The following is a 12,298-nucleotide window of genomic DNA, read 5'->3' on the forward strand; positions in this document are numbered from 1 at the left end:
TAACAACACACTGATTGCTTTAAAATCAAGGCATCTGTTGAAACTACACGAGTTTTTATTACACAAAAAGAAGAGTTTATGCTCCACGACGCACGGCAGATTTAAGAACATAGGAAATGTATTGTAAAATGTCCTTAGTGAAAAAGGGCAATCAAGAATCGGTGAATCAAAACGGCACTTTCGTTTCGAACTAAAGACAACGACAGGGGCGGATCCAGGATTTTCCGTAGGAGGGGGGGGGGGCACCTTTTTCCAGAAGAAAAATTTGAGAAGAAAAAGAAAAAAAGGTTTCAACCAAAAATGAAGTACATTTCGTCCATGATAAAGAAATTGACAAGCAAAAGAAAGAATAAAAAGTTTTAACTTTCCGGGGGGCACACTTGCGTTTTAACAGCATTTTTAGATAAGGCCTACAAATTTCAATTTTGTCTCTCAAAACGGGGGGGGGGGATGACACAAGCCAGCTGTGCCCCCCCCGTGGACGCATACATTCGTAATTCCGAAGCTTCGTTATTACGAAGGTTCGGATATTCCGAAGGTTCGTTAGTCCGAAAAAGAAATGAGGTTCGTAATACCGAAGGTTCGTTAGTCCGAAAACTAAATGATTATCCTTATTTCGTTTTTCGGACTAACGAACCTTCGGAACAACGAACCTTGTTTCGTTTTCGGATTAACAAACCTTCGGAACATCGAACCTTATTTCGTTTTCATATTATCGAACCTTCGGAATAACGCCACAAATGTTCGGAATGACGAAACTTCTGATGTTTTCGGATTAACAAACATCGAGGTATAGACAATTTACGTGTTTCGGAATTACGAACCTTCGGAATAAAGAACCTTCGGAATTACAAAATGTAATCCCCGTGGATCCGCCAGTGGATAACAACATATTTGAAATTCCCAAACTTAGGACGAAACTGACGTTCCAGTTTATCAAAGTTTGACAAAGACCTCAGAGCTATTTTTTGTCATTTTATGATAATTGTCAATTTATTCACCACTTTTCATGGTGCACCATGTACTATATAGGGTAACAGAGTGTGACGTCATCATTTTTCACTTTTTAATATAAAAGACAAGCACCAAATATAATCCAAATGCACATGCTTATGTATAACAGTTGCAACAAATGTTTAGTAATAGTTACAATATAAAAAAGTGCAAGTATCATAAACATAGAGGAACTTTTGCAATAATGTGCGATATTATAATGAATTTTTATTTTCAGTTTGAAATACCAAGCATAATGTTAGAGCTAAAATGCTACGAATTTGCCTGATATCATTTCATGTTATAAGATCTGAACGTTGTCCCTCGGAAATAGATTTACTGCAAAACAACTAATATGAATACACCGCCTACGTAATGAATACCATTCAGGTATAAGAAAGAGCAGTGGGTCGAGTAATGACCCTTGAGGTACACCTAAATGAATGGGCTGTATTGCGGAAGGTAATTACAAATTTAAACTGTTGACCTTGTGAACCACTTAAAAACCCTTATTCCAAAGAGATCATTACCTTTACAGCAAAAAAATCTAGATTTACAACAATTGTTGCATACATTTTCAGAAATATTGTGAAGTATTCATGAATCAAGTACTCAAAAATCTTGAGGATGGTTGGGCAGCAAATAAACAATTATCGACATAGGTACTTTAAAAGAAGACAGTTATTCAAGTTTTGGCCAATTTCAGTTTACGTAAGGAAAGCCTCATTTTAAATTACAATACATTGATGCCATTGACTATTGCACAAGTGGCATGTTTTTGCGTGCTATAGCTGGTTCCTCTGAGTGTCATGTGACGCGTTTTCATCTGATCAGCTGGCAAGTATCTATCTATGTGTTGTATAATAATTGGTATATCTATACGTTAATTGAATCCTGTATGCTGGTGGGTATAAATAGCATCATGTGAGCAAACATATCCTCACGATTTTGCGATGATATTGAAAATGAAACGCTTACTGTAGAAAATTGCTATTCCGGGACGTCAATTATGGAATAGTGCGTTAGCGCAGCATGTTATTGGTTCAAGTTATAAAAGATGAAGTACGTGTACAAAAACTAGACTGTCAATATCTTTTGTTCTATTTTATTAAATGTAGGGTTCGAAATAAACATGACCTTTATATTTTATGAAGTAATTCTCAATATTAACATGTTCAGGGACCCGTCTTACAAAGATTTGCGATTGATCCGATCAATCGCAACTATGGAAAGCCAGCAGAGTCAACATATAAAATGCAAGTTTTTCAAAACAAATTCTAGAATAATGCATATCCATAAATTCATTGATTTATTGACAATTTGGTGTGTTCTTGGTTTACAAGGGATATTTTGCAAATTTCCTGTAGAAGAAACTATGACACTGATGGAATTCCATAAAGTTACGATTGATCGGATCAGTCGCAACTCTTTGTTAGACGAGGTCCAGATTTAGCGATGTGAACAGGATATCACATCGGTATACCGGGCATATGATGAAACAGAGGCGAAGCACCCTCATCATGAACTGAGAGTGTTTGGTCAAATCCCCGACGGAGTCATACCAAGGACTTAAAGGTCAAGACCGCCCCAGAAAATTGTTGGTTTGAATAGATAGAGAAAATTCAAAACGAACATATCGCTTCAAATTTCATCGAAATCGGATGTAAATTAAGAAAGTTATGACATTTTAAAGTTTCGCTTATTTTTCACAAAACAGTTAGATTAACAACTCAGTGATATGCAAGTGAGAGAGTCGATGATGTCCATCACTCACTATTTCTTTTGTTTGTTTATTGTTTGAATAATACAATATTTCAAATTTTACAATAAGGACCAACTTCACTTAACCATAAACTGTTAAAATAATGGTAATTCCACATGTTCAGGGAGAAATAAAACTTTGTTTCACTTGACAAGGAGGAGAAAGTTAGAATATTTCATATTTCATATGATAAAATACAAAAGAAATAGTGAGTGGGTGACGTCATCAGTCTGCCAAATTGCATGCCGACCAGGATGTGCATATGAAACTGTAGGGTCATTCTAAAAAAATGTAACAATTCACAAAAAACGTGTCTCGACTATCTTGAAAATGAAACGCTTACTGTAGAAAATTGCTATTCCGGGACGTCAATTATGGAATAGTGCCTTAGCGCAGCATGTTATTGGTTCAAGTTATAAAAGATGAAGTACGTGTACAAAAACTAGACTGTCATTATCTTTTGTTCTATTTTATTAAATGCAGGGTTCGAAATAAACATGACCTTTATATTTTATGAAGTAATTCTCAATATTAACATGTTCAGGGACCCGTCTTACAAAGATTTGCGATTGATCCGATCAATCGCAACTATGGAAAGCCAGCAGAGTCAACATAAAATGCAAGTTTTTCAAAACAAATTCTAGAATAATGCATATCCATAAATTCATTGATTTCTTGACAATTTGGTGTGTTCTTGGTTTACAAGGGATATTTTGCAAATTTCCTGTAGAAGAAACTATGACACTGATGGAATTCCATAAAGTTACGATTGATCGGATCAGTCGCAACTCTTTGTTAGACGAGGTCCAGATTTAGCGATGTGAACAGGATATCACATCGGTATACCGGGCATATGATGAAACAGAGGCGAAGCACCCTCATCATGAACTGAGAGTGTTTGGTCAAATCCCCGACGGAGTCATACCAAGGACTTAAAGGTCAAGACCGCCCCAGAAAATTGTTGGTTTGAATAGATAGAGAAAATTCAAAACGAACATATCGCTTCAAATTTCATCGAAATCGGATGTAAATTAAGAAAGTTATGACATTTTAAAGTTTCGCTTATTTTTCACAAAACAGTTAGATTAACAACTCAGTGATATGCAAGTGAGAGAGTCGATGATGTCAATCACTATTTCTTTTGTTTGTTTATTGTTTGAATAATACAATATTTCAAATTTTACAATAAGGACCAACTTCACTTAACCATAAACTGTTAAAATAATGGTAATTCCACATGTTCAGGGAGAAATAAAACTTTGTTTCACTTGACAAGGAGGAGAAAGTTAGAATATTTCATATGATAAAATACAAAAGAAATAGTGAGTGGGTGACGTCATCAGTCTGCCAAATTGCATGCCGACCAGGATGTGCATATGAAACTGTAGGGTCATTCTAAAAAAATGTAACAATTCACAAAAAACGTGTCTCGACTATCTTGAAAATGAAACGCTTACTGTAGAAAATTGCTATTCCGGGACGTCAATTATGGAATAATGCCTTAGCGCAGCATGTTATTGGTTCAAGTTATAAAAGATGAAGTACGTGTACAAAAACTAGACTGTCAATATCTTTTGTTCAATTTTATTAAATGCAGGGTTCGAAATAAACATGACCTCTATATTTTATGAAGTAATTCTCAATATTAACATGTTCAGGGACCCGTCTTACAAAGATTTGCGATTGATCCGATCAATCGCAACTATGGAAAGCCAGCAGAGTCAACATATAAAATGCAAGTTTTTCAAAACAAATTCTAGAATAATGCATATCCATAAATTCATTGATTTATTGACAATTTGGTGTGTTCTTGGTTTACAAGGGATATTTTGCAAATTTCCTGTAGAAGAAACTATGACACTGATGGAATTCCATAAAGTTACGATTGATCGGATCAATCGCAACTCTTTGTAAGACGAGGTCCGGATTTAGCAATGTGAACAGGATATCACATCGGTATACCGGGCATATGATGAAACAGAGGCGAAGCACCCTCATCATGAACTGAGAGTGTTTGGTCAAATCCCCGACGGAGTCATACCAAGGACTTAAAGGTCAAGACCGCCCCAGAAAATTGTTGGTTTGAATAGATAGAGAAAATTCAAAACGAACATATCGCTTCAAATTTCATCGAAATCGGATGTAAATTAAGAAAGTTATGACATTTTAAAGTTTCGCTTATTTTTCACAAAACAGTTAGATTAACAACTCAGTGATATGCAAGTGAGAGAGTCGATGATGTCCATCACTCACTATTTCTTTTGTTTGTTTATTGTTTGAATAATACAATATTTCAAATTTTACAATAAGGACCAACTTCACTTAACCATAAACTGTTAAAATAATGGTAATTCCACATGTTCAGGGAGAAATAAAACTTTGTTTCACTTGACAAGGAGGAGAAAGTTAGAATATTTCATATGATAAAATACAAAAGAATTAGTGAGTGGGTGACGTCATCAGTCTGCCAAATTGCATGCCGACCAGGATGTGCATATGAAACTGTAGGGTCATTCTAAAAAAATGTAACAATTCACAAAAAACGTGTCTCGACTATCTTATGCCCGCTAGCTTCACAACCCTGAACATTTTCTACAAAAATATTATCAACAAAATGACAATAATAGACTAGCTCCACAAACCATATGCGACCAGTGACTAGTAAAGCTCTAAATTTATTACACAGGCCTTTTATTTTTGCTTTTTGTTAGAATATACACTGTCTCGGGTCAGTTTTTTTCTCACCTGCGAAGCAAAGTGAGACTATAGGCGCCGCTTTTCCGACGGCGGCGGCGGCGGCGGCGGCGGCGTCAACATCAAATCTTAACCTGAGGTTAAGTTTTTGAAATGACATCATAACTTAGAAAGTATATAGACCTAGTTAATAAAACTTGGCCATAAGGTTAATCAAGTATTACTGAACATCCTATTAGAGTTTCATGTTACATGACCAAGGTCAAAGGTCATTTAGGGTCAATGAACTTAGACCATGTTGGAGGAATCAACATCGAAATCTTAACCTGAGGTTAAGTTTTTGAAATGTCATCATAACTTAGAAAATATATGGACCTAGTTCATGAAACTTGGACATAAGGTTAATCAAGTATTACTGAACATCCTGCATGAGTTTCATGTCACATGACCAAGGTCAAAGATCATTTAGGGTCAATGAACTTTGGCCGAATTGGGGATATCTGTTGAATTCCCATCATAACTTTGAAAGTTTATGGATCTGATTCATGAAACTTGGACATAATAGCAATCAAGCATCACTGAAAATTTTGTGCAAGTTTCAGGTCTCATGATTAAGGTCAAAGGTCATTTAGGGTCAATGAACTTTGGCCGAATCGGGGGTATCTGTTGAATTACCATCATAACTTTGAAAGTTTATTGGTCTAGTTCATTAAACTTGGACATTAGAGTAATCAAGTATCACTGAACATCCTGTGCGAGTTTCAGGTCACATGACCAAGGTCAAAGGTCAATGAACTTTGGCCGAATTGGGTGTATCTGTTGAATTGCCATCATAACTTTGAAAGTTTATGGATCTGATTCATGAAACTTGTACATAAGAGTAATCAAGTATCACTGAACATCCTGTTCGAGTTTCAGGTCACATGATCAAGGTCAAAGGTCATGTAAGGTCAATGAACTTGACCATGGCCATGTTGGGGTTTTTTGTTGAATAACCATCATATCTCTGTAAGTTTATTGGTCTAGTTCATTAAAAAGGGAAATAAGAGTAACCATGTATCACTGAACATCTTGTGCGAGTTAGAGTAGTATTCAAAGTGAGCACTGCTGCTATATTGAACCGCGTGATGCAGGTGAGACGGCCAGAGGCATTCCACTTGTTTTATTTTACTATCATTCTCTTTTATATGTACTCTGTATTTCTTACCTACATCAATGTCTGGTGAGGGCAGCATGGTGTATACGTCTGTCAAACTGGGCTTATCCTTGTATTTGATGATCACTCTGTGATTAATTCCACTTTTAACTTTGTCCTCAATTCATTTTAACTTCCGTAACGAATACTGCCACAAGTTTTTTCTCCCTTTTAAACTGAATGATATTACATGATGTGTCTGCAAGTAGAGTGATATTCATAAATAAATAATTGATAGGGAAGTATCATATGTGTTTCCTGTATTACATGAAAATAAAGGGCTATTCTTAAAAAATGAAATGTATGACTAAACAGGTTTAACATCCGTAACGCACCTTAAGAAAATATGCACTTTGGCAGTTCTGTTAAGGATTCAGTATTATATAGGATAAGAGACACCTTTCATAATAAATACAGTTTTCAAAGGTAGGGCTGCTAAATAAGGTCCACGTTGGACCACAAAGCACAAAAACATTAACTTCCGTAACGCATTAACTTCCGTAAAATTTTTTCTTGAATATGCTACAAATTTGTACTGTACTGCATCACTCCGGATCATACAGATATAAATTATATAAGGTACCCTCCACCTACGTACCCATAGAAATAATAGCTATTCATCCTTGTAAAATTATTATTGCAATCTTATTTTCAACATCACTTTGTAAAGAGTGAAAATTGCCAGCGAGAATAATTTCCCCAGAATTATATACGATATTTAATGCTTTTGGAATTTCAAATAATTCATACTACAAATTTTGAATATTGGAATCTTCTTTAGAACTTAGATTTTTAAATTTCTTTGCTATAGAAAGTGCATTAACTTCTGTAACAATACTGTTACGGAAGTTAATAAAGTTCTCTGCTGTACTTTGCTGAGATTTATAGTACAATTCTAGTTTTTGAACAGGTGACATGGCTTTGTCTAATGCTGAAGTCGGTAGAAACGGTGGAGAAAATGGGAAGAAGGAGAAACAAGCTTTCATGGACAAGGAAAGAGGAAGGAAAACTATTTGCAATGACTCATGAGGATGGTTATTTCACCGATCAAAAATGTGAACGCAAAGCGCGAGCTAAAACTTGTGAATAGTCTAATCTGAAAACTTGACATTCTAAGCATTTTTTTGTAGAAATGATCAGGATGTTATCTGAATAAAGTATTAATGCAAGTACAAAGTACTAGCTGATTTTTGTTTTCGTATTCTGACTGAAACCTTGGCATTCTAAACACTGTTTGTACTAGTTACAAGGATGGGTATCTTAATTGATGCGACTGTAAATATTTTATATTTTGATCTGAGAACAATAATTTTTTGGACGTTTTAATTTGAGAACAAGATATATATCCAATAAACAATTATTGCAAGGGTAAAACGCGCGCTTATTTAGGTTTAGAACCCCAAATGGGACATTTTATTAACTTTCTGTAATCATAAAAAAGGATGGGTGTCTTGCTAAGAAAATGATAAGCAGCGAGTGCGAAGCGCGAGCTGAAAATATGCCATTCCAATATGAAAACTAGACATTCTAAGCACACTTTAAAAAAAAAGAGGATATAAATTGAATAAAAAATAATTTCATGCAAGAGAATGCAAAAGAACAAGTGGGGATTATATGTATGTACACCATCAATCAACTCTTTGAATATTCATGAAGATATGCATAGACCAAACTGTTTCACTAAAATGATATGGCATAACGCTGTTATTCCTTGTTCGATTTTGATCATATTTGCAGTATTTTGTTTGTCTGATTATTATCTGTTCAGATCAGATTTTTCAGCCTGGATGACCCCTTAATGCGCATGGAAAAATGCTGAAATAATTGATATAGGCCTACTCACAAACATGAAAAGGGGTATTTCAAACACTCACGGTTTGTTGGAATTTATTATACGTATTTCGATAATCAAACATTTTGGCTATTCATATTTTTTTTTAAATCACGAACAGGATGCGTAATTGCGTATCTCAATGAAACAAAATAATTAAAACAAATCGCAATTAGATCATATAGATTTCATTAATAATTTATGTATTTGTGAATTTTTAGCCTCTTGGTTCATTCACCTCACTTTATTATTATTCATTTCCCCATGTCCCCATGTCCTTTTTTAATTTTCTTCTTTTTTTTCTCTCTCTCTATCTTTTTTGGCTATTGGCAAGCGGCGGGATTCCTCGTTACCCAGAGAACTCATCCTGGTTACGGGACTGCGATTGTTATATTTTGTTTATTGCCAGAAACCTTTAAGATGAACTGCACTTCTGTGGCCTGGTTATTCGGTTTTCTCATTCCAACTTTGAACAAGAACGACGACAAAAATGACAGTTGTCCGCTTCCTGTTCTGTTTTTAACATTTATTATTATTATTATTATTTTTTTTTTTTTGGGGGGGGGTGGGAATTAAGCAATGCGTTCCACATTAATCTTTAATAAATAAAAAAAGTAGACGAATACATTGATATAGATGTTCCCAAGCTAACAAAATAAGTATTGCAATTTGTAACTTGATTTTAACTTCCGTAACGAAGATTGACAAGGTTAAATGCTATCGAGAGGATTTAATGGTAAAATATCTTTGGATTCCCAGCATTGGTCATGCATTGCTAAGGATCTCAGGTTATGGATGAAAGTTATTTTAAGGTTGCCTCATTCAAATTATGAACATTAAACTGAACGAAGATGTGCAATGATTTTTATGGTACGTTTTGTTATATGTTATTTGGTAAAGTCCTGCTTCTGAAAACAATATTAAATAGTTTTTCCATCTTGCAAAGATTTTTGCTTCAGAAAATGAAATTGTTGATACCACGCTAAAACTAAATTGTGTGCATTTCAATTTCAATCATTTCAAACGTGATTTAATCGAGTAACATAAGTGGGCAATGCTAACGATGAACCTCCGTAACGATGATATACAGTGCTTGAGTTAATCCGGTCAGTACTTCAAATTGAAACAACTGCGACTTGTCCCTTTTCTGTTGCCACTTTCTCATACATGGTACTTTCACAATATGCATCTTTCAACCCATTCTGTAGACTTAATTTTTACGATTTTTTCCCCATCAATTGGTTCATTTTTCTGAGAATGACCCTGTAATGTGAAATTCAGCGAAACTTTAAAATGTCATAACTTTCTTATTTTACATCCGATTTTGATGAAATTTTCAATGTTTTGCTTGTTGGAATTTTCTCTTTTTTTCTTATCAACTTTTTGCTGGGGTGGACTTGTCCTTTAAGAATTGGGGCCTTCTGTGAGGTGACACGACATTTTCTCCTGCGACAATTGCTCCCGGCTTAATTTCTAATGTAAGATGAAGGTTTAGGGTTATAGGGCTAATAGGGGTTAATTTGGGTTAAGGATAGGGTACAGTGTTAAAACCAGAGTTTCAGTTGGTCATTCGATTAGCGTGAGGGATTTAGAGCGGAGCAATCGTCGCCGGAACAAATATCGTGGAACATTCTGCGATGTCGACCAGTGCCCGATCTAACAACTTCATCTTCATTGGATGTTCGCACCTTTATCATTGTTTAGAATCCCCGATACCCTTGATCCATTTATCCCCTTCCTATATAGTCTCCCCTCCCTATCTTCATGGCTAACAGTCCTGGGCCCTGTCTTACAAAGAGTTGCGATTGTTCCGATCAACCTCAACTATGGAAAGCCACCAACGTCAACATTTAATTCCATGTTTGTTCAAAATATTTTTGTAGATCTGATGTTTTGTTCATACAGTCATTTTAAGTAAGTTCAGTGTGCTTCTCTTTGCTTACAAAGGACATTATGCTAACTTCACGGAGAATAAAAACATGACATTGTTGGATTCCCATATAGCTGAGGCTGATTGGATCAATTGGTAACTCTTTGTTCGACCGGGGCCCCATCCTACAAAGAGTTACGATTGATCCAATCAATCACAACTATGGAAAGCCGGCAACGTAACATCTAAAATACATGTATATTTTTCATAATGTTTTCTAGTTATGAGATATATTCCTACATTAACTGTTTTCTTGACAATCCAGTATGCTTTTCTTTGTTTTAAAGGACATTGTTCGAATTTCCTGTAGAAAAAATTGTGACACTGATGGATTTCCATAGAGTTAGGATTGATTGGATCAATCGTAACTCTTTGTTAGACCGAGCAAGCATGTTTTATTTTTATAAAGTGCGGCCCAGAAATAAACGAAACCGAGATTAAGCGATGATTTATCATAACTTTATCACAAATACAATAGACAAATGACCTACCAATGAAAAGTTTAGAATCTCTTCCTTATTTACCACAAGAAATTCTCAACGTTCCAGCCCGGTGGAGTCAGTCGATGTGACTTGGGGACCGCATGACCGTTACTAAAATCAATGTCACACAGAGATACGATCTCCTTCATCATCATCATCATCATCTTCCTCATCTGGTACAGGAAGAAGGCGGTGGCCTGTAATTCCCGGTCACTCCATGTATGGTTTTAGTCTGGTGAATTTATTATTGTACGCATGCTGAGGAGTGGGATTCATGGTAGATCAAAGCGATGATCGAACCAATAGGTATCTACATGCCTTTTGAATGATTCTGTTGTTGGCAAGTTGACTATACTTTCAGGGAGGCTATTCCAATCATCTATCACTCTTCTGCTAAGAGACTTGCTCCGAATGTCCAGTCTACAGTGCTCTTTCGGAAGTTTTAGGGAGTGTCCCCTTGTTGATCTGCCTACTGATTTTGTGAAGAAGTGATCTAGTCTAGAGGGAGATTGATAAGTCCATACATTAACTGGTGCACAAAAATCATGTCTCCTCTTCTCCTCCTGTACAGCAGGGAGCACAAGTTCAATTTTTTTTTCTGTCTTGATATGTGATATGGGACGTTCTTCAGCTCTCTGACCAGCTTGGTTGCCCTTCTTTTGACCCTTTCGATCCTCCTTGCATCTTCTTTGAATCTGTTATCCAGGGCCATGCGGGTTGTAACGAAAAAAACAATCACTGCTGTAATAATAGTTTATTAATAAATAATGATTTTATTACCATCATTATTACTTAGATTTCATTTACCCTTTATTCATCTTCATACATTTACTACCATTTCTTTTTATGTCGTCGTTATTCACTGTAAAACAAAGGGAAGTACAGGCAATACAAAAAGTCCAAGTTACTTTTTTTTAGAGAAAAGTATACAAATAATGCACGTAAACGCGTGCATGCAGGACCAAATAATGAACGATGTGCGAGAAGAGCCTATGGATATACCGATGGATATACCGCACCGAGGTCGATCCAGCAGGACCGAGTACGGTATATCAATTTGGCGAGTCGAGCACTGATTTCATTATTTAGGTCCTCTATGCACAAGAATGCGTGCATTGCTTGTTTTATACCCCCCCCCCCCCCCTATGTTGCTGAGTTGCCCCAAATGCTATATTTTATCTAAATTCTAGATAATTCCAGACCTCGCACTATCATGCACTCTGACGTCAGAGCGTAGGATAGTGCGTTTCGGATGCAATAGTGCGATTCGCTGAATATCACGTTATCCAATTTGGACCAATCAGATTACAGAACATTCTTGGGAGTTTTATAATACAGGATAATTATTAAGATATTGATTACAAATAAACATTATGACAGGAAAATGTCATATACCTTTATAAAGAAAGAC

The sequence above is a fragment of the Lytechinus variegatus genome, chromosome 6 (genome assembly GCF_018143015.1).
Source record: "Lytechinus variegatus isolate NC3 chromosome 6, Lvar_3.0, whole genome shotgun sequence".
Lineage (NCBI taxonomy): Eukaryota > Metazoa > Echinodermata > Echinoidea > Temnopleuroida > Toxopneustidae > Lytechinus > Lytechinus variegatus.